The following is a 24,599-nucleotide window of genomic DNA, read 5'->3' on the forward strand; positions in this document are numbered from 1 at the left end:
TCACTGTAAAAATAATATATGTATATTTATAAATACCTAAAAGTAAAAATACTTCCTTAACATCTTCAGTGTCACGCTCTAATTATAAGCTATTTTAATAAACGAAAAATAATACCACCAAAATAAATATTCAAAAAATAAAAGTTAAAAGATAAATCTTAAAATTAGAATCATATGAACCTTATATATACCTAATTAAATAAATAAATAGTCTATACAAACCTTGACCACCAAATAATTCACCTCAACCATAATCAAATGATTTAGATGAATAATAACCCAATTTTAAAGGAAACTATCTAATAAACTTAGTCGAAATAAAGGGTATAAACCACATAGAACCAGCAAATCTGACAAAAAAAGTATACTTAAAGAAAAAAAATTTTGAGAAAAAACAAAATTAGAAATAAGATAACCCAAATAAGCACCCAAAACAACTACAGTAATAGTTAAAAACTTTAAATAATAAGGCAAGGCAATCACATGAGGAACAGGAAAAATTAACCAAGACAAAAGACTACCACCAAAAACAGCAACAAACAATAAACCAATTATACCAAAAGAAATATAATAACCCTTATCATCAAAAGAAAATCTAGAATAAAAATTATTATCACCAGATATTGAATAATAAAAAAGACGAAAAGAATAAGAAGCCGTTAAACCAGTAGAAAAGAAATAAAGAAAAAAATCAAACAATTAATTCATCTTAAACAAACCATTTGAAGAATTAATTCCTTTGAATAAAAACCTGCTAAAAATGGTATACCACACAAAGAAAAACTAGAAACATTAAAACAAATTGAAGTTAAAGGCATAAAATTAACAATTGAACCTATAAAACGAATATCCTGAGAATCCTTTAAATTTTGAATTATTGAACCTGCACACTTAAACAATAAAGCCTGAAATAAAGCATGAGCTAATAAATGAAAAAATGCAAGTTTTGGATAACCCATAAACCAAAATTCTTATTATTAAACCAAGTTGTCTTAAAGTAGAAAGAGCAATAATTTTCTTCAAATCAAATTCAAAATTTGCTCCCAAGCCAGCCATAAACATAGTTATACAACCAATTAAAAGTAAGAATCAACCACAATTATAAGTATCTAATATTGGTCTGAAACGAATTAATAAATAAACCCCAGCAGTAACAAGAGTAGAAGAATGAACCAAAGCAGAAACAGGAGTAGGGACAGCCATAGCAGCAGGAAGTCAAGAAGAAAAGAGAATTTGAGCTCTTTTAGTTATAGCTGCTAAAACAATTAATATAGTAATAAGCTTTATTTCAAAAGAATTAGAAATATAATCATAATAATAAATATAATTTCAACCACCAAAATTCAATATTCAAGCAATAGAAATTAAAATAGCAACATCACCAATACGATTAGAAAGTGCAGTTAACATACCCGCACTATAACAATTCACATTTTGATAATAAATAACTAAACAATAAGAAACTAAACCTAAACCATCCCATCCCAATAAAATTCGAATCAAATTAGGACTGATAATTAAAAAACCTATAGAAAGAATAAATATTAAAACAATAATAATAAAACGATTTATATTTTTTCTCCCGACATATAATCCTCTCTATAATAAATAACCAAAGAAGGAATATACATAACAAAAGACATAAAAATAAGAGACATTCAATCCAAAATTGAAGTCAAAACAACCATAGAACCATTTAAATTAAAAAGTTCTCATTCAACAAAAACTCTATAATCAATTATTAAATAATAAACACCCAAAATAAAAATTATAGTTGTAGAAAAAATAAAGAAAAAAACTCAAAGAACAAATAGAAAACAAATTCATCTCATTGATTCCACAAGACAACATTTTTAATTAAAATACTTAAGCAACCTAAACAAAAAAATACTCTCCCTTTAAACAAAGAATATTTAAAGGCAATCAATGTAAAAGTGAAAGATGATATTCACGAAAATAACCAAGAGAACAAGTATAAACACCAGAATAATAATTACCATGCTGAGAATAAGAATACATATATAAAGTATAAACAGCTCTAAAAAAAGACAAAAAAATCAAAGCAAAAAATCTAAAAGAAGATCAAGATATAATTCTATTTAATAATCTAACTTCACCTACCAAATATGAAAAAGGAGGAGCAGCTATATTAGTAGATCTCAAAAGGAATCATCCTAGAGCCATTCTTGGTATCAAATTAATTATACCCTTGTTAATTAATAATGTTCGTCTACCTAAACACTCATAAATAATATTAGATAACCAAATAAACCAGAAGAACACAAACCATGACCAACCATTAAAGAAAGAGAACCCATACAAACTCATCAATTCATAGTTATCAATCCTCCAATAACCATTCTTATATGAGCAACAGAAGAATATGCAATTAAAGACTTTAAATCAACCTGACGGAAACAAATAAATCTAACAATAACCCCACCAGATAAACCTAAAGACAATGAAAAAAAATTAAACTTGAAACCCAAATAAGAAATAACCTTCATAAAACGAAAAATACCGTAACCACCTAACCTTAATAAAACACCAGCAAGAATCATTCTACCTGAAATAGGAGCCTCAACATGGGCCTTAGGAAGCCACAAATGAACCAAAAATATCGGCATCTTAACTAAAAAAGCAAGAATTATAAACACATAAAATATAAAATAATAAGAACCAAAATCAACCAATAAAGGAAAATATAAAGTATTAGAAAAATCATAAACCTTAAATAACACTAATAATAAAGGCAATCTAGCAACCAGAGTATAAAAAATTAAATAAACACCAGCCTGCAACCGTTCAAGTTGATAGCCTCAACCCAAAATCAAAAGTAAAGTAGGAACCAATCTAGCCTAAAAAAAATATAAAAAGATAGAAGACTCAATCTAGTAAACGAACCATAAAGAATAATCATTAAAATTAAGACTATAAAGACAAAAAAATTAGAATGATAAGAACTTAAATAAACTGAACCTCTAGCAGTAATTATTAAGGAACAAATTCAAAAACTAAGCAGAATCAAAGTAAAAGAAAAATAATCAATACCAAAATAATATCTAGTCATATTCAAATCTGCATATGAATAAACACAAATCATAAAAACAAAACTAGACAGAAACATTAAAGATTGAACCAACCATCAACAATTATTGACCAAACAAAGAGGGATCAAAAAATAGTTATAAATAAATACTTTAACATAAAGATAAACCTAAAGAATTTAAAAAATCATTCCCATGAGAACGAATTGTTGAAACTAAAATAGAAAGACCTAAAGCACCTTCACAAACAGAAAAAACCAAAAAATAACAGGAAAAAAATATTCATAATCAAACTCAATAAGAAAAACAATAACCAATATAAATAAAGAAAGAACAATATATTCTAATCTCAAAAGAACCATTAATCAATGCTTACATTTAGAAGAAAAAACATAAACAACAGCAAAATAAATCAATAAAGAAGTAAAGACAGTGATTATAAACATTAGTTTTAATAGTTTAAAAAGAACGCCGGTCTTGTAAACCGAAAATAAGTCCAGCCCCCACTTTTAAAACTTCAGAGGTGGAAAAGCTTTCCATCATCGGTCCCCAAAAACGATATTTTTAATAAACTAACCCCTGAAATGATCAAAATAATAATTATATCGCTATCAAACGTGATAAATATTAATTTTATTAAATTAAGACACCCAATATAAATAATGCTTTTCATTATCCTACAAACTTTTCTAGTTGGACTAATAACCGGAACAATAATGGAAAGATATTGATTATCATATATTTTATTTTTAACGTTTCTTGGTGGTATATTAGTTCTATTTATTTATATTACGAGAATTGCATCAAACGAAATATTTCAACCTAATTCAATTACGATAATTATTACCTTAACAATATGAATATTTATCATATCAACATTAATTATTTTAGATATAACAATATTTACAGACTTTTTCAAAAATACTGAAACTATAAATATTGATAATTCAATCAATTATCAAGAAATAAGAATATCATAAAAAAACTATATAATAGACCAACATTCATTATCACAATAATAGTAATAATTTATTTATTTTTAGCACTATTAGCGGTTGTTAAAATCACCAACATTAACCATGGGCCTATTTGTAAAATAAGATAATTTACTAATGAATAAACCCTTACGATTGAGACATCCTTTAATTAAAATCATTAATAACTCTTTAGTTGATTTACCTGCACCAACAAATATTTCATTTTCATGGAATTTTGGGTCCCTACTAGGGTTATGTTTGGTAATTCAAATTGTAACTGGACTATTTTTACATCAAATATTGAAATAGCATTTAGTAGTGTAGTTCACATCTGCCGAGACGTAAATAATGGCTGAATTATTCGAACCTTACATGCAAATGGAGCTTCTATATTTTTTATTTGTATTTATTTACATGTCGGACGAGGAATTTACTATGGATCTTACTTATACATACACAGCTGAATAATTGGTACAGTAATCTTATTCTTAGTTATGGCAACTGCATTTATAGGATACGTTTTACCTTGAGGTCAAATATCATTCTGAGGTGCGACAGTAATTACTAATTTATTGTCAGCAATTCCGTATTTAGGAACAGATTTAGGTCAATGAGTATGAGAAGGGTTTGCTGTTGATAATGCAACATTAAATCGATTCTTTACATTCCATTTTGTACTACCGTTTATTGTTGCTGCAATGGCAGCAATTCATTTATTCTTCCTCCACCAAACAGGGTCTAATAACCCCTTAGGCCTAAATGGAGATATTGAAAAAATCCCATTTCACCCATACTTTACTTTCAAGGACTCTATTACATTTGTATTAATAACATCATTATTAATTATACTGTGCTTGATTAATCCTTACCTCCTGGGAGATCCAGATAATTTTGTACCTGCCAACCCATTAGTAACCCCCGTCCATATTCACCCAGAATGATATTTCTTATTTGCATATGCAATTCTACGATCAATCCCTAATAAACTAGGAGGTATTATTGCATTATTCTTATCAATTAGAATCTTAATAATTTTACCATTTTATAATAAAACACCATTCCGAGGTATTCAATTCTATCCTATCAATCAGATTTTATTCTGAATTATAGTAGTTGTTGTATGCTTATTAACATGAATTGGAAAACGACCTGTTGAAGAACCTTACATTATAACAGGACAAATCTTAACAATTATCTACTTTACATACATCTTAATTAATGTACATGTTGCAAACGCATGAGGTAAACTAATTAAGGAATAATAAGTTAATTAGCTTAGGAAAAGTATATGTTTTGAAAACATAAAACTAGAAGTTTAACTCTTCTATTAACTTTTCTTAAAAAATTTCACTAAATAAATGAAATAAATAAAATCTTTAAACCAACAAAGAAATTTAAAAAATTTATGGTAATGGCAAAAAACTTTTTCAAGCTAAGTACATTAACTTATCATAACGAAAACGTGGTAATGTCCCACGAACTCAAATAAAACCAAAGGACATAACAGCAAGCTTAATAAAAAATATAAAAGAATAAAAGTCACCACCTAAAAAAATTAAAGCTAATAATATTCTTATAAAAACAATTCTAGTATACTCAGCTAAAAAAATTAAAGTAAAACCACCTGCACCATATTCAATATTAAAACCTGAAACTAACTCAGATTCACCTTCGGCAAAGTCAAAAGGAGTGCGGTTAGTCTCAGCTAAACAAGAAGCAAAACAAGCTAAAGCAAAAGGAAAAGAAATAATAATAAATCAACAATAAAGCTGATATTTTATAAAATCAAACATGTTAAAACTACCAATTAAAATAATTAAAGATAATAAAATTAAAGCCAAACTAACTTCGTATGAAATTGTTTGAGCAACAGAACGAAGAGAACCTAGTAAAGAATAATTTGAATTAGAAGACCAACCAGCAATTACAACAGTATAAACACCTAATCTAGTACAACATAAAAAAAACAAAAATCCATAAGAAAAAGAACACATATAATTTAAGTAAGGGAAAATCACTCAAACAGCCTAGGAAATTATTAAATTAAAAACAGGAGAAAAGTAATAAAGTAAATAATTAGATATAATAGGAATTGGCTGCTCCTTACAAATTAACTTGATAGCTTCACTAAAGGGTAGAGGAATTCCAACAAAACCTACCTTATTTGGACCCTTTCGAATTTGAATGTTACCTAAAACCTTATGCTCTAATAAAGTTAAAAAAGCAACACTAATTAAAACACAAATAACTAATAAAAGAAAATTCAAAATAAACATAAATAAATCATAAAGTATCAATACCATTTGTAGAAAAAATCTACATAAATGAATTCTAAATTGAACACATTAATCGGTCAAAATAGTAATTTAATTGGTATTAATCAATAAAATGAAAAATATTTCAACCATATGGTCCTTTCATACTAATAAGAATTAATAATCTTCGGATAGAAACCGACCTGGCTCACGCCGGTCTGAACTCAGATCATGTAAGAATTTAAAGGTCGAACAGACCTAATTACTGGGCTACTGCACCCAAAATTTTTCTTAATCTAACATCGAGGTCGCAATCTGCTTTGTCGATATGAGCTCTGACAAACAATTACGCTGTTATCCCTAAGGTAACTTAATCTTATGATCATAAATTATGGATCAAAACAACAAACATAAATAAATGATAAAATAATGAAGAGTTTATTTATTCTTCATGTCACCCCAACAAAAAAATCATTAAATATAGAAAGACAAACAAAAAACTATATAAAAATAAAATGTTAAGCTCTATAGGGTCTTCTCGTCCTAAAGAAAATTTTAAGCCTTTTGACTCAAAACTTAAATTCAAAAATTTATTAAGAGACAGTTGATTTCTCGTCAAGCCATTCATTCCAGCCACTAATTAAGAGACTAATGATTATGCTACCTTTGCACGGTCAAAATACCGCGGCTCTTTAAAAATCTGCTCAGTGAGCAGGCCACACTTCAAAGTGTTTTCAAGAGGACATGTCTTTGATAAACAGGCGGAAATTATATACAAATAAATATACTAATTCTATCATTATTACAAAAATTTTAAAATTAAATTTATAATCTTAATAAAAGACCTAAAATAATAATAAAATCAAAAATAAAAATAATAATCTAAAATGTAATCTTAGAGATAGCTGGTTTAAAGCTTACTATTATATTTTATAATACAAATTATAGGTTATTAACTTCAAAACTTATCCCTTAAAGAATAAATAAGTTAATATTTATACCAAAAAAATTAAATAAAAACAAATAACTTCAAAAAATTAAATATTTTCTTAAGAAACTAGATATCTTGGGAAACGATTAACATCTCATTTCTTTAAATAATTTAATAATAATTATGATACATTAACTATAAATTATTTATAAATCAACCCAAATCGAGACAAGTAAAGTAAATACTAAAATTTTGATAAACCCTGATACAAAAGGTACAATAAAAAAATTTACTTTTAAAAATTTAAAATAATATTTCATAAAACAATTACATTACCAATAAACTGTAATCTAAAAAATCAATTCTACAAAATATACTAAGACAAAATTCGACAAAATTATTTTTATTAAATAATTAAATAAAAAAAATAAATATAATAAAATAAATAATCAACATATCCTGATTTGCACAGAAAAATTTACAGTGTAAATGAAACACTTTACTAATAAGTTATATCTTGAAACTCTTCCTAGATACACTTTCCAGTACATCTACTATGTTACGACTTATCTCATCTAAATTGAAGCTAAATTAAAATAATAAAATAGAATAATCAATAATGAGAGCGACAGGCGATGTGTACACATCTCAGAGGCAATATCAGTTAAATTAAATAAATGAAATTACTATCAAATCCACCTTCATTAATAGTATTTCACCATCAAATCCGTTATAAACAAAAATCTATTGTAACCCACCTCCACTTAACTATAAGCTGCACCTTGACCTGAAATATTTTATAAATATAAATCTTGAGAATTATAACTCTAAAAAGATTCTCTGATAACGGAGATATACAAACAAATAAATTAAGTAGAGTAAATCGTGTATTATCAATCACGGGGTAGGTTCCTCTGAATGGAATGAGATACCGCCAAATTCTTTGGGTTTAAAGACCTTAACTAATAGTACCCTGGTAAATATAATTAACATTTAAAATAATAGGGTATCTAATCCTAGTTTATTATTCAAATTTCACGGATTCATAAAAAGAGCTATAAATAAATTTTAACATTTCACCTTACAACTTAATATTTTAACCCTAAAAATATAAACAACTGTTTTAACCAATAATATTTACCTCAAAATGATATTTGACCTCAAGGTAAAATGTATCCTATAAATGCAGTTGCTATAACTAAGAAAAGGATTACTGTACCAATTATTCAGGTGTGTATGTAAATGTAAGATCCATAGTAAATTCCTCGTCCGACATGTAAATAAATACAAATAAAAAATATAGAAGCTCCATTTGCATGTAAGGTTCGAATAATTCAGCCATTATTTATGTCTCGGCAGATGTGAACTACACTACTAAATGCTCTTTCAATATTTGATGTATAATGTATAGCTAAAAATAGTCCAGTTACAATTTGAATTACCAAACATAACCCTAGTAGGGACCCAAAAGTCCATCAAAATGAAATATTTGTTGGTGCAGGTAAATCAACTCAAGAGTTATTAATGATTTTAATTAAAGGATGTCTCAATCGAAAGGGTTTATTCATTAGTAAATTGTCTTATTTAACGAATAGGCCCCTGGTTAATGTTTGTGATTTTAACAACTTCTAGTAGTACTAAAAATAAATATATTATCATTATTATTGTGATAATGAATGTTGGTCTATTATATAGTTTTTCTAAAGATATTGTTATTTCTTGATAATTGATTGAATTATCAATATTTATAGTTTCAGTAATTTTGAAAAAGTCTATAAATGTTGTTATATCTAAAATAAATAATGTTGATATGATAAATATTCATATTGTTAAGGTAATAATTATCGTAATTGATTAAGGTTGAAATATTTCGTTTGATGAAATTCTCGTAATATAAATAAATAGAATTAATATACCACCAAGAAACGTTAAAAATAAAATATATGATAATCAATATCTTTCCATTATTGTTCCTGTTATTAGTCCAACTAGAAAAGTTTGTAGGATAATGGAAAGCATTATTGATATTGGGTGTCTTAATTTAATAAAATTAATATTTATTACGTTTGATAGCGATATAATTATTATTTTCATCATTTCAGGGGTTAGTTTATTAAAAATATCGGTTTTGCGGACCGACGATGGTAAGCTTTTCCACCTCTGAAGTTTTAAAAGTGGGGGCTGGACTTATTTCCGGTTTACAAGACCATCGTTTTTTTTAAACTTTTAAACTAATGTTTATGTTCTCTGTGTTTACTTCTTTATTGATTTATGTTGCTGGTGTTTATGTATTTTATTCTAAATGTAAGCATTTATTAATGGTTCTTTTGAGATTAGAATAAATTGTTCTTTCTTTATTTATATTGGTTATTGTTTTTCTCATTGAGTTTGATTATGATATTTTTTTCCCGTTATTTTTTGGTTTTTTCTGTTTGTGAAGGTGAATTAGGTCTTTCTGTTTTAGTTTCAATAATTCGTTCTCATGGGAATCATTTTTTTAATTCTTTTGGTTTATCTTTATGTTAAAGTATTTATTTATAACTATTTTTTTGATCCCTTTTTGTTTGGTCAATAATTGTTGATGGTTGGTTCATTCTTTAATGTTTCTGTCAAGTTTTGTTTTTATGATGTGTGTTTATTCATATGCAGATTTGAATATGACTAGATATTATTTTGGTATTGATTTTTTTCTTTTACTTTGATTCTGCTTAGTTTTTTAATTTGTTCCTTAATAATTACTGCTAGAGGTTCAGTTTATTTAAGATCTTATCATTCTAATTTTTTTGTCTTTATAGTCTTAATTTTAATGATTATGCTTTATTGTTCGTTTGCTAGATTGAGTCTTCTTTCTCTTTATGTTTTTTTTGATGCTAGATTGCTTCCTACTTTACTTTTGATTTTGGGTTGAGGCTATCAACCTGAACGGTTGCAGGCTGGTGTTTATTTAATTTTTTATACTCTGCTTGCTAGATTGCCTTTATTATTAGTGTATTTAAGGTTTATTATTTTTCTAATACTTTATATTTTCCTTTATTGGTTGATTTTGGTTCTTATTATTTTATATTTTATGTGTTTATAATTCTTGCTTTTTTAGTTAAGATGCCGAAATTTTGGTTCATTTGTGGCTTCCTAAGGCCCATGTTGAGGCCCCTATTTCAGGTAGAATGATTCTTGCTGGTGTATTATTAAAGTTAGGTGGTTACGGTATTTTTCGTGTTATGAAGGTTATTTCTTATTTGGGTTTAAAGTTTAATTATTTTTGATAGTCTTTAGGTTTATCTGGTGGGGTTATTGTTACATTGATTTGTTTTCGTCAGGTTGATTTAAAGTCTTTAATTGCATATTCTTCTGTTGCTCATATAGGAATGGTTATTGGAGGATTGATAACAATGAATTGATGAGGTTGTATGGGTTCTCTTTCTTTAATGGTTCATCATGGTTAGTGTTCTTCTGGTTTATTTTGTTTATCTAATATTATTTATGAGCGTTTAGGTAGACGAAGATTATTAATTAACAAGGGTATAATTAATTTGATACCAAGAATGGCTTTATGATGATTCCTTTTGAGATCTTCTAATATAGCTGCTCCTCCTTCTTTAAATTTGGTAGGTGAACTTAGATTATTAAATAGAATTATATCTTGATCTTCTTTTAGATATTTTGCTTTAATTTTTTTGTCTTTTTTTAGAGCTGTTTATAATTTATATATGTTTTCCTCAGCATGGTAATTATTATTCTGATGTTTATACTTGTTCTCTTGGTTATTTTCGTGAATATCATCCTTTACTTTTACATTGATTGCTTTTAAATATTCTTTGTTTAAACGGAGAGTATTTTTTTTATTAAGGTTGCTTGATTATTTTAATTAAGAATGTTGTTTTGTGGAGTCAATGATATGAAGTTTTCATCTTAGGCCATGAATTGGTTTTCTATTTGTTCTTTGAGTTTTTTTCTTTATTTTTTTCTAGAACTATAATTTTTATTTTGGGTTTTTATTATTTAATAATTGATTATAGAGTTTTTGTTGAATGAGAACTTTTTAATTTAAATGGTTCTATGGTTGTTATGACTTTAATTTTGGATTGAATGTCTCTTATTTTTATGTCTTTTGTTATGTATATTTCTTCTTTGGTTATTTATTATAGAGAGGATTATATGTCGGGAGAAAAAAATATAAATCGTTTTATTATTATTGTTTTAATATTTATTCTTTCTATAGGTTTTTTAATTATCAGTCGTAATTTGATTAGAATTTTATTGGGATGGGATGGTTTAGGTTTAGTTTCTTATTGTTTAGTTATTTATTATCAAAATGTGAGATCTTATAGTGCGGGTATGTGAACTGCACTTTCTAGTCGTATTGGTGATGTTGCTATTTTAATTTCTGTTACTTGAATATTGAATTTTGGTGGTTGAAATTATATTTATAATTATGATTTTATTTCTAATTCTTTTGAAATAAAGCTAATTACTATATTAATTGTTTTAGCAGCTATAACTAAAAGAGCTCAAATTCCCTTTTACTTCTTGACTTCCTGCTGCTATGGCTGCCCCTACTCCTGTTTCTGCTTTGGTTCACTCTTCTACTCTTGTTACTGATGGGATTCATTTATTAATTTGTTTCAGACCAATATTAGATACTTATAATTGTGGTTGATTCTTACTTTTAATTGGTTGTATAACTATGTTTATGGCTGGTTTGGGAGCAAATTTTGAATTTGATTTAAAGAAAATTATTGCTCTTTCTACTTTAAGACAACTTGGTTTAATAATACGAATTTTGGCTATGAGTTATCCAAAACTTGCATTTTTTCATTTATTAGCTCATGCTTTATTTCAGGCTTTATTGTTTATGTGTGCAGGTTCAATAATTCATAATTTAAAGGATTCTCAGGATATTCGTTTTATAGGTTCAATTGTTAATTTTATGCCTTTAACTCAGTTTGTTTTAATGTTTCTAGTTTGTCTTTGTGTGGTAAACCATTTTTAGCAGGTTTTTATTCAAAGGATTTAATTCTAGAAATGGTTTGTTTAAAATGAATTAATTGTTTGATTTTTTTCTTTATTTCTTTTCTACTGGTTTAACGGCTTCTTATTCTTTTCGTCTTTTTTATTATTCAATATCTGGTGATAATAATTTTTATTCTACATTTTCATTTGATGATAAGGGTTATTATATTTCTTTTGGTATAATTGGTTTATTGTTTGTTGCAGTTTTTGATAGTAGTCTTTTGTCTTGGTTAATTTTTCCTGTTCCTCATGTGATTGCCTTGCCTTATTATTTAAAGTTTTTAACTATTACTGTAGTAGTTTTGGGTGCTTATTTCTAATTTTGATTTTTCTCAAAATTTATTTTCTTTAAGTGTACTTTCTTTTGTCAGATTTGTTGGTTCTATGTGGTTTATACCTTTTATTTCGACTAAGTTTATTAGATATTTTCCTTTAAAATTGGGTTATTGTTCATCTAAATCATTTGATTATGGTTGAGGTGAATTATTTGGTGGTCAAGGTTTGTATAGACTATTTATTTATTTAATTAGTTATATACAAGGTTGATATGATTCTAATTTTAAGATGTATCTTTTAACTTTTATTATTTTAATATTTAATTTGGTGGTACTATTTTTCGTTTACTTAAATAGCTTATAATTAGAGCGTGACACTGAAGATGTTAAGGAGGTATTTTTACTTTAAGGTATTTATAAATATACATATATTATTTTTACAGTGAAAATGTAATGTTTTATTTAAACTATATAAATTTTAGAAATGTTAACGGAGTTTAACCGCTAATATAAAAAGTTAGCAGCTTTGATATTGGCTTTACATTTCCTTAATTGGAACTTTACAGTTCAATTATATTATTAACAGTAATACGCCTCTTTTTGGCTTCAATTAATAAAAATAAACTTATGTTTAACAACAACCCCTTATTCTGCTCATTGTAAGGCTCCTTGATTTCATTCATGGTATAGTCCACCTAATAATACTATAATAAAAAATATTGTTGATACTGTTCAGATTATAATGTCTGAAGTTTTAAAAATAATTACAATTGGGAGGATTAGTGCGATTTCTACATCAAAAATTAAGAAAATTACTGCAATTAAGAAGAATCGAAGTGATAATGGTATTCGTGCTGATCTTTTTCGGTCAAATCCACACTCAAATGTTGATCTTTTTTCTCGGTCATTAATTAATTTTTTTGATAATGTTGTTGCAAGGATTATAACAATTATTGGAATAATAAATCTAATAAAAATTCTTGTAGATAAAATTAGGATGGTTTTTCTAGATTTATATCAAGCTTTTTGATTGGAAGTCAAATGTGCTATTTATACTAGAAAAACAATCATCTACCTCATCAATAAATAGAAATGTATAAGAATAATCATACTATGTCTACAAAGTGTCAGTATCATGCTGCTGCTTCAAATCCAAAGTGGTGTCTTGGTGAGAAGTGGTTTATTGAATGTCGAAGTAGACATGTTGATAAGAAAATTGTTCTGATAATTACATGTAGACCATGGAATCCTGTTGCAACAAAGAATGTTGATCGATAAACTGCGTTTGCAATGGTGAAGGGTGCTTCTCAATATTCGTATGCTTGAAGTATAGTGAAGTATAGTCCTAGTAGTACTTTGAAGAATAGTCCTTGTAATGCTTGACTATGATTAGATTCTATTAAACTGTGATGTGCTCATGTTACTGTTACTCCTGATGCTAAAAGAATAGCTGTATTAAGTAATGGAATTTGTATAGGATTAAAAGGTTGAATTCCTATTGGGGGTCATAATATCCCTAGTTCAATAGTGCGTGCTAGTCTTCTTCTAAAAAATGCTCAGAAAAATGAAACAAAGAATAGTACTTCTGATGCAATAAATAAAATTATTCCTCATCGTAATCCAATTGATACAAATCCCATATGTAGTCCTTGGTATGTTCCTTCTCGTACTACATCTCCTCATAATTGAATTATAGTTATTAGGGTAATTCCAAATCCGATTATAAATAAGTTAATGTTAAATAGGTGAATTCATTTTGCTACTCCTGATACAATACTATTGCTCCAATTGCTTCTGTTAATGGTCTAGGTTTGTAATGTACTAAGTGGAATTTGTGGCATGAGTGAGTTGTTAACATAAGTTTAGTATACTTCTTTAGAATATAAAGTTCTAAAAATTGAGAAAACATAGGCTTGAATTATTGCTACTGCTGATTCTAGAATTAACAGAAGTATTTGTCCAATAATTAATAGTGACATTAAGGTTATTGCTATACATGGTCCTGTATTTCCTAGTACTGTTAATAGTAAGTGTCCTGCAATTATATTTGCTGCTAGTTGTACGGCTAGTGTACCTGGTCGAATGACATTTCTAATTGTTTCCATTAATACCATAAATGATATTAATGCAGGTGGTGTTCCTTGGGGGACAAGGTGTGTAAATATGTGATTGGTATGATTAATTCATCCAAATAACATAAATCTTAATCATATAGGTCGAGCGATTGCAAATTCTAATGCTAAATGTCTTGTTCTAGTAAACATGTAGGGGAATAATGCTATGAAATTATTAAATAGTATAATAATAAAAATTGAAATGAAGATGAATGTTGTTCCATTAAATGATTTTGGTCCTAGTAGTGTTTTAAATTCATTGTGTAAGGTTAAGTTTAGTTTATTTCAAATAATATTAATTCGTGATGGTGTAAGTCAAAATATTGATGAGATTAATAATAATCCTAAGAATGTTCTAGTTCAATTTAATGATAAATTGAAGATATTAGTTGATGGATCAAATGTTGAAAATTATTTTGTTATCATTTTCAATTCAAGTTCTTTATATCAATTCTTCTTTTTCCTGCTCTTTTAATAAGATTTGGTTTAAATGAGAAAAAGTTTATTTGATTAAATAAAATTAATGTATCGAAAATATAATAAAAAGGAAGAATCAAATGAGAGGGGATATTTGAGGGATTTGGATTAAATTTCCCCATCAGAAGTAGTCGTTAATTTACTATTTTATGGTGTAAGAGACCATTACTTACTTTCAGTCATCTGATGTATTTCAAGGTGTACTAATTATTTAGTTATTTTAGGTTTACACTCTAATGTTATATATTTTAACTAACTCCTTAGATTATCTTAGATAATCATTTGATAAATAAGTTTACTGAAGTTCTTTCAATTACAATTGGTATGAATCTGTGGTTTGCTCCACAAATTTCTGAGCATTGTCCAAAGAACAGTCCTGGTCGGTTTATTGTAAATGTTCCTTGGTTTAGTCGGCCCGGCGTTGCGTCAATTTTAACCCCTAATGCAGGTACTGCTCATGAGTGTAGAACGTCTGATGCTCTTGTTAATACTCGTACCTCCGTATTTATTGGTAGAATTGTTCGGTTATCTACATCTAGAAGTCGAAAACCGTCGTTTTCTAGGTCTTGTTCTGTTGTTATATAAGTGTCGAATTCCACATCTATAAAGACAGAATATTCATATCTTCAGTATCATTGTCGTCCAATTGTGTTAGTTGTGATTATTGCGTCTACTGAATAATCAAGTAAATATAGTAGTCATAATGATGGGAGTGCAATAAAAATTAGAGTAATTGCTGGTAGTGCTGTTCAGATTGTTTCAATTAAATGTCCATGAAGTATGTTTCGGTTTGTATAGGCAATGAATAATATGTAACTTAGGGCATAACCTACAATTACTGTAATTAATAATAATACGACCATAGTATGATCATGGAAGAATGATAGTTGCTCCATTAATGGTGAAGCTCCATCTTAAAAGGATAAATTTGATCATGTTGCCATTAATGAATTTTTCTAATAAAAGGTCAAACCTTTATTTGTAGAGCTTATATCTACTGCACTAATCTGCCATATTAGAATCTAGAAATTAATGGTAGTTCTGAGTAACTGTGTTCTGCAGGTGGATTATTTTGTAGTCATTCTGTTGATCTTCTTATTTTAGCTCTAAATATGATTGCCCGGTTTGTAACCATTCTTTCTCATATAATTACAATGAATATAATGATTCCTACAATAGAAATTGTAGACCCAATTCTTGATACTACATTTCATGATGTATATGTATCTGGATAGTCTGAATATCGTCGTGGTATTCCTGCTGGTCCTAGGAAGTGTTGAGGGAAGAATGTTAAGTTTACTCCAATAAATATAATTGTAAATTGGATTTTTAATCATGTATTATTTATAGTTAATCCTGTAAATAATGGGTATCATTGAATAACACCTCCTATGATTGCAAATACTGCTCCTATGGATAACACATAATGGAAGTGAGCTACTACATTATATGTATAATGTAATATGATGTCAAGTGATGAATTTGCAAATACTAATCCTGTTAATCCACCAATTGTGAATAGAAAAATAAATGCTGAAGCTCATAATAGCGGGGGACTGAATTTGAATTTAGATCCATATAGTGTAGCTAATCATCTGAATACCTTAATTCCTGTAGGTACAGCAATAATTATTGTTGCTGATGTAAAGTATGCTCGTGTGTCAACATCTATTCCTACTGTGAATATGTGATGTGCTCATAAAATAAATCCCATTAGTCCAATTGATAATATAGCATAAATTATACCTAATGTTCCAAATGATTCAATTTTTCCTCTTTCTTGACATACAATGTGAGAAATAATTCCAAATCCTGGCAGAATTAAAATGTAAACTTCTGGGTGTCCAAAGAATCAGAATAGGTGTTGATAGAATTGGGTCACCCCCTCCTGCAGGGTCAAAGAATGATGTATTTAAATTTCGATCTGTTAATAGTATAGTAATAGCCCCTGCTAATACTGGAAGCGATAAAAGGAGGAGAAGGCCTGTAATAGCTACAGATCAGACAAATAAAGGTGTTTGATCTAGAGTTATACTTTTTGATCGTATATTAATTGCTGTTGTAATGAAGTATACTGCACCAAGAATAGATGATACACCTGCTAAGTGAAGTGAAAAAATAGCTAGGTCTACAGATGCCCCCTCATGTGCGATAGCTCCTGCAAGAGGAGGGTAAACTGTTCATCCTGTACCACCACCATTATCTACTATAGAAGATGTAAGAAGAAGGGTTAGTGAAGGCAGTATTAATCAAAAACTTATATTATTTATTCGTGGGAACGCTATATCTGGTGCACCAATTATTAATGGTACTAGTCAATTACCAAATCCACCAATTATAATAGGTATTACTATAAAAAAAATTATTACAAATGCATGGGCTGTAATAATGACATTATAATTTTGGTCATCTCCAATTAGAGATCCTGGTTGACCAAGTTCAGCACGAATAAGTATTCTTATTGATGTTCCTACTATCCCTGTTCATGCTCCATATAAGAAGTATAAAGTACCAATATCCTTATGGTTTGTTGAGAATAATCATTTTTGCAGTCAGATGGCTGAATTTAAGGTGGTAGACTGTAAATCTATTTATGAGATGTTTCTCTCTTACCATGCTTAAGGCCTTATATTCAATTATGATTCTACACTGCAATTCTAGAGGTGTAAAATTTTACTAAGGGCTAAACAATTATTCTTTTAATTATAACTTTGAAGGTTATTAGTGTGGTTAACTTAAGTCCTTAGTATAATGAGTTTAAGGTTGATGATGAGATTAATCCTATTGTTGAAAATATTACTGTTATAGGATGAATAATTCTTGATTTTTGAGACTTTATTTATATAGATCATGAATTTTCTGTGTATGACATAATGAGGGCTGAGAATCTAATACGTATATAATAATAAAGTGTAATTGTAGTTAATACAACCATAATTGTCATAATAGTTGTTATGTTATTTTCTATCAATGATTGTATTACAATTCATTTTGGTAAAAATCCAAGGAATGGTGGTAAACCACCTAGGGATAAAAGAGATAAAAATATTATGAATTTAATTTCAGTTTTTATATTTCTGGCTCAATAAATTTGGTTTATAAGAAATAGATTTATTTGCTTTAATAATAAGACCATAATTAATCTTAATAGTGAGTAAATAATAAACTATAGTTCTCAAATGTTTTCTCTAACTGTTAGGGATCTGATTATTCACCCTAAATGTCTAATTGAGGAATATGCTAGAAGTTGTCGTAGAGATGTTTGATTTAAACCATCAATTGCCCCAATAATAATTCTTAGAATGATAATTGTTCAAATGAAAGTTCTTAGTTGAATACAATAAGATAATGCCATTATTGGGGCAATTTTTTGTCATGTTATTAGTGTTAAACAGTTATTTCATCTTAAAGCTCCTATTACTTCTGGAAATCAGAAATGAAAGGGTGCAGCCCCGATCTTTAATAATAGTCTACATCTAATTATTATTGATGGAATAAATTCTGTTTCACATCCTATTGGATACTTTATTTGAATCACCAAAATTGAAAATAATATTATTGTCGATGCTATTGCTTGGACAATAAAATATTTAATTGATGATTCATTTATTATTATATTTTTATTTCTTGTTAGGAGTGGAATAAATGAAAGTAAGTTGGTCTCAAGTCCTATTCAAACCCCAAATCAAGAGTTTGATGAAATGGATAGGATCGTTCCTATCATTAATGTTGATAGGAAGAGAAGTTTTGTAGAGTTGTTGGTCATTAAAAAGGAGAGGATTGATACCTCTATAAATGGGGTATGAACCCATTAGCTTGTTTAGCTTACCTTTTTACATTAAGGTGTCTGATGCATGTTAGTTTTTGATACTAAAGGAGGTAGTTTAATTCTGTCTTATGTAATTTTTAATGAAGGTAATTTTATTTACTTGATTTACCCTATCAGGGTAACCCTTTAGTCAGGCACTTCATTTATATATAATATATAAATTAAAATTTTTTTTTGAATTTTGTTTATGTATTATTTTGGTTACTTCTAATTAATTTATCTCGGTTAGGGTAATTTCAATATATATTATATATAATAAATAATTTATCTTAATATATTACATTTGATTAAATTTAAATGCCTATAACGTTATTTTATAAATATTAAATGATTATTTTAATACATTTATTTACCTAGGATTAAAGCTACTTATGTTTTTACCTTAAAATAGGTTATTATATTATAAATTATATAATAATATGTAAATTAATATTAAATATTATTATAATTGGATATAATAAATATAATCAATATTATTAAATATAAAATTTTATGTTTATATAAATAATTATATTAATTATAATAATATAATTTAATATATTTTCTATAATTAGATTATGAAACTAATTAATATTTAAGTTAACTTAATATAAAGTTAATTTTATATTAATACCATATTGCATTAATTTACATAATTATACAAAATATATTTATTATATTATTTACCCCTTCTTTATTATTAGTGAAAAGAAAGATTTAATAAGAAAGAATATAATACATTTAGTGGTATACACGTTCCATATTTATCTTTATTTACATATAATAGAGAAGTAGTTGTGGTCATTCGAGGGTGCGTTCCTTTTTTTTGTCATTTTTTGTGTTTTTTCATTTTTTTCTTTAAATATTTGAATCTTTTATTTTTTCTTATTTTTATAAATTTTTAAATTTCTTATTTTGTTTCCAAAAGTTTTATATTTGCTTATTTATTTACTTTTTCTTTGTATTATATGTAAGTTTTGTTAAACTAAATGTTCTATTTGCAGTAATTTGATTTAATTATCAAGTGATTTTGGATTTAGCAATTGATATATATCGGCATAATTCGTGCCAGCAACCGCAGTTATACGATTGATACAAGTGAATATTATTGGTTAATACAGTTGTTCATATTTTTAGGGGTAAAATATAAATTTGTAAGGTGAAATGTTAAAATTCATTTATAGCTCTTTTTATGAATCCGTGAAATTTGAATAATAAACTAGGATTAGATACCCTATTATTTCAAATGTTAATTATATTTACCAGGGTACTATTAGTTAAAATATATAACATTAGAGTGTCAATCTAATATAACTAAATAATTAGTACACCTTGAAATACATCAGATGACGGAAAGTACGTAATGGTCTCTTAAACCAAAAAATAGTAAATTAACGACTACTTCTGATGGGGAAATTTAATCCAAATCCCTCAAATATCCCCTCTCATATGATTCTCCCTATTTATTATATTTTCGACTACATTAATTTTATTTAATCATATAAACTTTTTCTCATTTAAACCAAATCTTATTAAATGAGCAGAAAAAAGAACAATTGATATAAAGAACTTGAATTGAAAATGATAACAAACATATTTTGAACATTTGATCCATCAACTAATATCTTCAATTTATCATTAAATTGAACTAGAACATTCTTAGGATTATTATTAATCCCATCAATATTTTGACTTACACCATCACGAATTAATATTATTTGAAATAAACTAAACTTAACCTTACACAATGAATTTAAAACACTACTAGGACCAAAATCATTTAATGGAACAACATTCATCTTCATTTCAATCTTTATTATAATACTATTTAATAATTTCATAGGATTATTCCCCTACATCTTTACTAGAACAAGACATTTAGCATTAACATTTGCAATCGGTCGACCTATATGATTAAGATTTATGTTATTTGGATGAATTAATCATACCAATCACATATTTACACACCTTGTCCCCCAAGGAACACCACCTGCATTAATATCATTTATAGTATTAATTGAAACAATTAGAAATGTCATTCGACCAGGTACACTAGCAGTGCGACTAGCAGCAAATTTAATTGCAGGACACTTACTATTAACATTACTGGGAAATACAGGACCATCTATAGCAATAAACTTAATTTCACTATTAATTATTGGACACATACTTCTGTTAATTCTAGAATCAGCAGTAGCAATAATTCAAGCCTATGTTTTCTCAATTTTAAGAACTTTATATTCTAGTGAAGTATACTAAACTTATGTTAACAACTCACTCAAACCACCCATTCCACTTAGTAGATTACAGACCTTTACCATTAACAGGAGCAATTGGAGCAATAGTTCTAGTATCAGGATTAGCAAAATGATTTCACCTATTTAACATTAACTTATTTATAATCGGATTTGGAATTACCCTAATAACTATAATCCAATGATGACGAGATGTAGTACGAGAAGGAGCATACCAAGGACTACATACGGGATTTGTATCAATTGGATTACGATGAGGAATAATTTTATTTATTCCATCAGAAGTACTATTCTTTGTTTCATTTTTCTGAGCATTTTTTAGAAGAAGACTAGCACCCACTATTGAACTTGGGATATTATGACCCCCAATAGGAATTCAACCTTTTAATCCTATACAAATTCCATTACTTAATACAGCTACTCTTTTAGCATCAGGAGTAACAGTAACATGAGCACATCATAGTTTAATAGAATCTAATCATACTCAAGCATTACAAGGACTATACTTCACAGTACTACTAGGACTATACTTCAGTATACTTCAAGCATACGAATATTGAGAAGCACCCTTCACCATTGCAGATGCAGTTTATGGATCAACATTCTTTGTTGCAACAGGATTCCATGGTCTACATGTAATTATCGGAACAATTTTCTTATCAACATGTCTACTTCGACATTCAATAAACCAATTCCCACCAAGACACCACTTTGGATTTGAAGCAGCAGCATGATACTGACACTTTGTAGACGTAGTATGATTATTCTTATACATTTCTATTTATTGATGAGGTAGATATGACTTCTGAAATTTTCCCAGCGTATTTCTTCTTCTAATAATTTCCGGGTATGCAGCCAGATCCCGTCGACAATCTGCTACGATATTTCGGCCCAGAGACGTCCGGTTATCATCAGGTGAGTACACAACTACTGAAGAGCCCAGGTGCAGTCGCGGTATTTATGCCGAATCTCGCGCATGTTAAATGTACTGGCATATTACAGTGCATGCGTCAGGTGTTGACATGGGCAGCATAGCCGAGTTGTACGTGCTGCCATCGGTGGTGGAAATAAAGGTTCATCTAGTCATTGAGTATCGAATGACACTGTCGATTCCGCTGTGATTGTATAATTTTAATAACAGGATTCCAATTTTTATCCAGCTGAAAGCCGTTGTCTCGATTTATAAGATTATTGGCAAGACGTATTTCCACTGATTCCTTGATTACGGAATCCCAAAAACCGGAAACCGGGGATAAAATTTTTGTTACATTGTATTCCATTGATTGTCCCAAAGAAACACAGTGCTCTGCTACTGCCGATTTTGACGGTTGCCCCAGATGGGTGTATCTTTCATGTTGTATACATCGTTCATGGACAGTTCTTGTCGTCTGGCCAATATATGCAGCGCCACATTCACAGGGAATTTTGTAGACACCTGCCTTCTTCAGTTGTAAATCGTCTTTAACGGATCCAACCAGGGCCCGGTTCTTTGCTGGTGGACAGAAGATAACCTTGAATTTATTTTTCGTCAGTAATCGGCCTATTTTCGACGACAGATTCCTTGATATTCGACTTGTTGGGTCCTTTTCAATTCTACGGTACGTAGAATCATTTAGCTGACAATATATCTTCTCGTTGTAGGCTTCCCTTGTCAGAAGAACTGTGGCGTTACGCTTATCCGCAGACAGTACGACTGTGCTAGTATTTTCTCTCAGGCTGCGGAGAGCAGCTCTTTCAGCTGGCGAGATGTTACTCCGTTGTGGCGCACATTTCAACAACGTTCGGTAAGATTCACGTCGAATTTCGTCTGCAGAATCCACAGGGAGACGTCTAATGGCTTCCTCAATGGAACTGATGAAATCCGTTAAAGGCAGTGAGGCAGGTGTAGGAGCGAAGTTATAGTTTATTTCCACCACCGAGGGCAGCACGTACAACTCGGCTATGCTGCGCATGTCAACACCTGACACATGCGCTGTGGGATGCCAGTACATTTCACATGCGCGAGATTCGGCATAAATACCGCGACTGCACCTGGGCTCTTCAGTAGTTGTGTACTCACCTGATGATGGCCGGACGTCTCTGGGCCGAATTATCGTGGCAGAATGTCGACGGGATCTGGCTGCATACCCGGAAATTGTTAGAAGATGAGGTAGATGATTGTTTTTCTAGTATAAATAGTACATTTGACTTCCAATCAAAAAGCTTGATATATATCAAGAAAAACAATCCTAATTTTATCTACAAGAATTTTTATTATATTTATTATTAAAATAATTGTTATAATCCTTGCAACAACATTATCAAAAAAATTAATTAATGACCGAGAAAAAAGATCACCATTTGAGTGTGGATTTCACCAAAAAAGGTCAGCACAAATACCATTCTCACTTCGATTCTTCTTAATTGCAGTAATTTTCTTAATTTTTGATGTAGAAATCGCACTAATCCTCCCAATTGTAATTATTTTTAAAACTTCAGACATTATAATCTGAACAGTATCAACAATATTTTTTATTATACTATTATTAGGTGGACTATACCATGAATGAAATCAAGGAGCCTTACAATGAGCAGAATAAAGGGTTGTAGTTAAACATAACATTTGGGTTGCATTCAAAAAGTATTGATATAATCAATCAACCTTAAATAGAATAAGAAGCGAAGTATTGCAGTCAGTTTCGACCTGGAAGGTTGGTAAATAAAATACCCTTATTCTAATTAATTGAAGCCGAAAAGAGGTGTATTACTGTTAATAATATAATTGAACTATAAAGTTCCAATTAAGGAAATGTAAAGCCAATATGAAAGCTGCTAACTTTTTATATTAGCGGTTAAACTTCATTAACATTTCTAAAATTTATATCGTTTATATAAAACATTACATTTTCACTGTAAAAATAATATATGTATATTTATAAATACCTAAAAGTAAAAATACTTCCTTAACATCTTCAGTGTCACGCTCTAATTATAAGCTATTTTAATAAACGAAAAATAATACCACCAAAATAAATATTCAAAAAATAAAAGTTAAAAGATAAATCTTAAAATTAGAATCATATGAACCTTATATATACCTAATTAAATAAATAAATAGTCTATACAAACCTTGACCACCAAATAATTCACCTCAACCATAATCAAATGATTTAGATGAATAATAACCCAATTTTAAAGGAAACTATCTAATAAACTTAGTCGAAATAAAAGGTATAAACCACATAGAACCAGCAAATCTGACAAAAGAAAGTTTACTTAAAGAAAAAAAATTTTGAGAAAAAACAAAATTAGAAATAAGATAACCCAAATAAGCACCCAAAACAACTACAGTAATAGTTAAAAACTTTAAATAATAAGGCAAGGCAATTACATGAGGAACAGGAAAAAATTAACCAAGACAAAAGACTACCACTAAAAACAGCAACAAACAATAAACCAATTATACCAAAA

The 24,599-nt window shown here is 28.4% G+C and overlaps 1 long non-coding RNA gene across 1 annotated transcript in view; it reads left to right on the plus strand.

Moving 5' to 3' along the window:
- The first annotated feature begins 6,444 nt into the window (after positions 1–6,444).
- LOC126470435 (uncharacterized) overlaps positions 6,445–24,599 on the plus strand; it is a 53,872-nt gene continuing 35,717 nt past the window's right edge. Inside the window, exon 1 of the long non-coding RNA XR_007586195.1 lies at positions 6,445–6,526. This is a non-coding gene — a long non-coding RNA (uncharacterized LOC126470435). The remainder of the gene's footprint in view (positions 6,527–24,599) is intronic.

This window comes from Schistocerca serialis, chromosome 3, assembly GCF_023864345.2.
Source record: "Schistocerca serialis cubense isolate TAMUIC-IGC-003099 chromosome 3, iqSchSeri2.2, whole genome shotgun sequence".
Lineage (NCBI taxonomy): Eukaryota > Metazoa > Arthropoda > Insecta > Orthoptera > Acrididae > Schistocerca > Schistocerca serialis.